The sequence below is a fragment of the Octodon degus genome, unplaced genomic scaffold (assembly GCF_000260255.1).
Source record: "Octodon degus isolate 3935 unplaced genomic scaffold, OctDeg1.0 scaffold00067, whole genome shotgun sequence".
NCBI lineage: Eukaryota > Metazoa > Chordata > Mammalia > Rodentia > Octodontidae > Octodon > Octodon degus.
In genome coordinates this window covers 3088019-3094207 of record NW_004524643.1, presented here as the reverse complement: position 1 = coordinate 3094207, position 6189 = coordinate 3088019, and the positions used below count along the sequence as shown (strand labels likewise).

General features: G+C 39.0%; 1 protein-coding gene and 1 long non-coding RNA gene across 3 annotated transcripts in view; both read left to right on the top strand.

The window, feature by feature from the left end:
* The window catches only part of Sbf2 (SET binding factor 2), a 508807-nt gene that overhangs the window by 11587 nt on the left and 491031 nt on the right, over positions 1-6189 (top strand). The window lies entirely within an intron of this gene.
* LOC111817693 overlaps positions 2670-6189 on the top strand; it is a 9370-nt gene continuing 5850 nt past the window's right edge. Inside the window, exons 1-2 of the long non-coding RNA XR_002821827.1 lie at positions 2670-2751; positions 4149-4156. This is a non-coding gene — a long non-coding RNA (uncharacterized LOC111817693). The remainder of the gene's footprint in view (positions 2752-4148; positions 4157-6189) is intronic.

The following is a 6189-nucleotide window of genomic DNA, read 5'->3' as shown; positions in this document are numbered from 1 at the left end:
AAAAAAAAAGAGGTTTGTACCTATGTTGTTTATTTATTATTTCTTGTCTATATCTTGTAATATGAGAAACTATTTTGGCAGTAACAATACACAATGTACTAACCATTGTTACTCTCCTAAAATCTTGTTTTGAGATTTTGTAAATAAATAAATAAATAAAAAGAAAAAACAAACAAACAAACAAACTTTAGCTGCTGGACACCCAGGAAGAAAAATCAGTTATATTAGTATTGAAGTGGGAACAATATGCTTAATTATTACAATCCAGTAAGACTGTTATTTCTTACCAATCTTTTTTTTTTTTTTTGCTAATTGAATCCCTGAAGAATGTTAACAAACGAGTGTAAAAATTTTATAGAGAAAATTTTGTTCTTGAAATCTAGAACCACATAGAGCTACATAACAATCATGATACTACTTTTGAAAGATATTTGAATGTCTATCTTAATATAGAATAGACTTAGTGAACAAAGACAAATAAAAATGTTTCCATGCAGCTACTCCATTATTCACCAAGGAGAATTCTGCCTAGCAGTTTCTCTAGTGCTAAGGCGTCCCTATTTAATTGTCTTAACAAATTTTTTCACATGACCTATGAGAACCAGATCATAACATTTAACACATTATTCTTGACCAGTGACTTTCTACTTATTGCACAGAGACAATATATGCACTGCATTTGTAACACCAGTCTTAACATAATTTTGATCAACTGACAACCTGGGTGAAACATGTCCTTAATTCTAATGACATTTATCTATAAGCCAATTTAAGTTATAGGCAAATATTGTAAAAATTGAAAAAGGGAGAAAGAAAAAAATGCTTAAACTGAAACAAAACAGTGATAGGTATTGTAATCAGTCACAAATTCAACAGACAGGTATACATAAGACAATTGTTAATAGACCAGAGTCCACTCAGATTTTTTTTGACCAAGTTGAATTCTAATACTTTTTTATAGTTTTTCAGTTTGTAACTCTAAATAGACCAATCAGACCTTTTTGTAGGTAAGTAAACAGAGTCCCTTGTAATAAGAGTCAAAAGGAACATAAACTTTTTACACCTGTGAAAGCAAAGACAGTTTTTAAAATGGAACCTGGCTGATGGTTTACCTGGTTGGAATATCCTGCTATATAGGCTTCTTGTTTTGGTAGCAATGGTTGTTGGATAGTCACAGCTGACAGCCTGAACTTTTTTTTTTTGTTTGTTTGTTTTTTTAAATGTATTTAGAACAGGATGTACTGGGTCTCACTGTATAGATCAGACTCATAGTGATTCTCCTATTTTCAGCCTCCCAAGCACTGGGATTATAGGCACGTGCCACCATGCCCAGTCTCAGTCGCCATCTCAGTGGGCCCTGGAGGCCGGGGCGGCATGCACACCAGGGATCAAACCCTGGCCGCTGCGCTGTGCTTAAGCAGGTGCTTTAGTCTGCTGAGCTATGTGGCCAGCCCTGAACTGCTGTTTTGATAGCCACGTGTAACTGTTCCCTATAAAGGGGCAGACCATTAGATGTAATTTTAACTATGGGATGTGTGTGCAAAGTCCAGGTTTGGGTGTAAAAAGATAATAGGTGTTTCTCAAGCAAAGTATGAATTCAAAGCAGTGAGGACAGAAGACCTGCCAAGGATCCAACCTGCTGTACGGCAGACATCTACTTATGACAGATTTCCCCTTTTGCCTGTGACCCTTGGACCATACTTAGCAATAGTCTTCATTTTTAGAGTCTTTGTTAGCATATCTCTTGAGAATAATGACCAGCCTGGCAAGATAGTCTAAAGAGAAGTCATGATCAGAGAGGCAGTTCTCTCAGGACTGGGATGTTCCTATTTTTAATACCTGTTCTCTTTTAAAAACTCATATTTTACTAGGAATGTTTTGTCTTATCTGTGTTACCAGAATCACTCAGTCAGTGCTATGTTATAAAAGCCAGTCAGCCTGGTTCTTGAGGGAGGGAGAAGTAGAGAAGTTAGCTCTCCAAGACAGATAAACTTGGATTAAAAACTTACATTTATTGTGTAAAAGTTATGTAATTAAATCTAGCCAGTTTTTGAATATGGTTCAGAGATAAGAGAGGGTCAGCTTAACTCTGAAAGGGTCCCAGGGAGGGCAAACTCCCTATTCTGGAATCTTGGTCCTGCAGTCTAGCAGCCACAAGGGAAAATTGCCTTGCATCGAACACTATTGTGAACTATGTTATTTCTCAGGGGCAGGGCAGTGGAGAAGGGACCTAGGAGTGACTTCAAATGTGGCACAAGAACTAAATCCTAACCATCTCAGGTGCAGAAAGACAGGATCAAGAGCTTTTCTAGGGTGGATCTATAATCCTTAGCAAAACATTTCTAGAGACAAAAGCCAGGATTGACTCCAATTGTATTGCTCAGGAGAAAATTAAGCCAATAATCAAGGAATCTGAATGTCTGCTTTGTCACCTTTTGAAAGAGAGTAAGGGCCAGGGATATAAGCCTGAGTGGCTTAAGCACCTGCCTCGCATGTGCGAGGTCCCTAGTTCAATCCCCAGTCCCGCATAAAAGAGAGAGAAAATTTAATTGTCCCAATTGCATATTTTTTTATTTTTAACTTTCTGCAAAGCTTTATTCTAGAGTGGCTCAGTCCTTGACGACTGCCTTCCTCATGGCGGCCAGCACATTGCTTAGCTCCTCGCACTTCCTCTTGGCCTGGATGTGAATCCCCACCCTTTTCTTGATGGACTTGAGGGCGCGTTTGTCCTTGGAAACCCTGAGCAGCTCTGTGGTGCTCTGCTCGTATGGGGCAAAGCTGCACACCTCCCAGGTCACATCTTGCAAGGAGTTGTTGTATTTTGTGAGGCATCTGCAACAGCGGCTATGCCTTGGTTTGCCCACATTCTTAGTCACCTTGTGACCTTATTGAGGCCCATGGCCATGGGATAGCATAGGGCCATGGCTACTGTTCTTCAATGGTTACTGTGGCAGAAGAACCCCCCAACTATATTGTTTAGGGATTACTTTTGTTTTGTTTTATTGAGACAAAGTCTTGCTCTGTAGTTTCAGGTTGGCTTTGGACTCACTAGGTAGCCTAGGCTGGCCTTGCACGCATAACAATACTCCAGCTTCAGTTTCTTGAGTGCTGGGATTATTGATGTGTACCACCATGCCCAATTTAGGGCTTACTTTTTAATAAATTACTTTAAACAAAAATGTTCTAAAATCCTATCTTGAAGAAGAGATCTATATTACCTCTGGGGAGAAACACACAGTAATAGTCTAGAAGAAATCTCAGCCCAGGAACAAAGAGGTTGTTTGGTTCTCTATCTAGTCATCTTGGTAATTTCCTTCCACAGCATTGCTGGTTAGGCTTTGCTTAAGCCCACTCTGAAAGTATATGTCCCTGGGTATCTGTAATACTGTTATGAAACTTACAGATTAAAGTCTGTATACATTGTCTCTCATTAGAAGTTAGGGATTTAAGTGTAACATTACATCTCTGCAATCTAGTTCACAGGTTTCAGTAAGACCTCTAAACACATCAGTGTACTTATTAAGGTCATTTGAAAACTCGTCCATCTAGTTTGATCTGGTTTAGGTAATTGGGAGAAAAGCATATATGAACATGAGTGGTTCCAAATTCCTCACTCACTTCCTGTGAGGAATATTGCCCTTGAGGAGCTTGAACAAAATCAGCTAAGGATAGATATATATAGCCTATGGAGGCTTTAGTTATGGCTGGCCTAGAAGCTCTACCTTTAAAACCTGAAGGGCAAGCAGAGGAAGCCTCAGAGTCGGTGATAGTGCCTGAGGCTTTGATTAAAGGTACTTTGGAAACCTTGTCCTTAGTTTTCAAAGGGTGAGGAGGAGTAGCTTCAGGCTCAGTGATAGTGGATACTTTAAGGGCCAGAGGTGTCTTGTTTTCCTGTGGCTTACATTTACAATTTGAACACAAGTAAGGATTATTTTTTAATGCAAAGAAAATCTGAAGTTAAGGTAATTATAACCACTTTTTCTTATACTACAATTCTAGTTGCAAAGTAACATCATAATACTTTGCATTCCATTTTGGTTCTAGGGGTAGGTGGGCCATGCATAGGTGGAAAACATATTAAATGATCCTTTTTAACATGTAAGGGTGAACATTTTCTAGTACCTAAGAATATGTTCAGTGCTGGGGAGATGGCTCAGTAGGATAAGCGCTTCCATGGCAAGCGTAAGGGCCTGCATTCAATCCCTGGTTCCGCCAAAGGGGCGGGGGAAGGAGAAGGAGAAGGAGAAGGAGAAGGAGAAGGAGAAGGAGAAGGAGAAGTTCAAAGGAGGAAAATTTTGACATCAACTTCCCCATCTGAAAGTACAAGAGAAAGAATGGGTATCCCTTTAATTTCTACATTCCCAAGGCATCTCCTGAGGTGACCCACTCCAGAGCAGTGGCCAGCCATCTGAAGAGAGACCAGAAAGGTTGGATGGGATTGAATTCAGTACCCTGTGCTTGCTAGGCAAACATTTATTCTACTGAGCTATCTCACCGGCAACCACATGCAACTTCATTTTTGGAGTTGAAATTCTTGACATTTTGGTTCCTAGTTATGAGAAAGTAGGTACAGATAAGCAAAACGAAAGCAAAATTTAAAGAACAAAATGAGCCTGCTTTTGAAAAATTTGTGTGTTACAAAGTGTAGTTGCTTTTTTTTGCACAATAAAATACTTCTGAGTGTATTTAAATACTATTTTCTACCTTGTCAGTAGTGTCTTTTAAATAGTTTTTTGCAGGGAGGGTACTGGGAATTAAACTCAGGGCCTTGCACTTGCTAGGCAGGTGCTGTGATGCTCAGCTATACACCCAGCCTGAGATTGATTTCTGGTTAAAAAAAGTCATTCTAGGGGACCATCACAGTAATGTATAATTAAAAATGGAGTCAGGTATGGTTGGTGCATACCTATAATCCTAGCACATTGTGAGGCTGAGGCAGGAGGATCACAGGTTTGAACCATGCTTTGGCAATTTAGTAATTTATTTATTTATTTTCACTGATGTCAATTTATTATGTTTGCAGCATACAGACCAAATAGTAATTAGACCAGGATTATGTCTACGTAGACACGCATAATGATAGATGCCATTCTGTGGGGGACATGTGTATTTCATCATGTTTTAGTTGTTTGATCTGCTTATGTCATTCAATATCTTTCTCCATATGCTCAGTTTCCATTTTATGATGATAGAGCTCATCTTCATGATGTTTCTTCAAGGCTGCCAGGTGTTCTTTAGTCTTCTGTTGGAAGAGCTGCTCCCCTTCAGCCTGCTCTCTTTTGAGAAGGCCCCACCAGTGTCTCGGATCGAGCTGGAAGAACTCTCATGATCCTTGTCTGAGCCAAAGCCTCGGGTTTGGATGGCCCTCCTTCCCCAAACGCAGAGTCATACCTGAGACACCAATGCTGTACCTGCCATTGTTTCTAACACAGCAGATCTTTGTCATTTGGCATGGCAGCTTGTTTCCAATTTAGTAATTTGGATCCGTCTCAAATAAATAAATAAAAAGGGCTAAGGATGTGGGTTAGTCTGAAGGCCCTGGGTGTGTTTCAATTCCCAGTAGTGTGTTTGTATGTATACATGGCTACATACGTATATACAGAAAAGAATAGAATTTACAGAATTTTGTTTCTTGTTAAATTATTATTGTGAAATAATGAGCATGACCCCCAAGAAGCAGTTCTACAGAATTAAAAGCTAATGAAAAGTCTTATTTAGCTTTGGAATACAAGTATATGTTTTACCTTAGAAATGCAAAACAAGGATTTTTTTTAGCAGAACTGGGGATTGAATTCAGGCCCTTGCGCTTACCAGGCAAGTGCTTAGTCTACTGAGCCCTGGCCTCAAAACAAGGAATTTAAAGCAATAGTCAATCATTCCAATAAGTATCATATTTAAGTTTTAATATTCTGTAAGAATAATGAGGAAATGGATTTTATGCCCACCAAGATTGCCCAGCAGGGAATATTGCCTTGTGAAGAGCAAAATACTGTATTTCAGTCTTAGAATCTAGGGTATTACCACTAAGCACTTTCAGAGCCACCGTACCCTTTCACAGTTTTAAGAACAAGACAATAACTTGTGAAAAGTTCTGTCTTTACTACTATAAGAAGCAGATTATCTCTTTTTTTTTTAATTATTTTTTATTTTTATTTATTTGAGAGAGAGAGAGAGAGAGAGAGAGAGAGA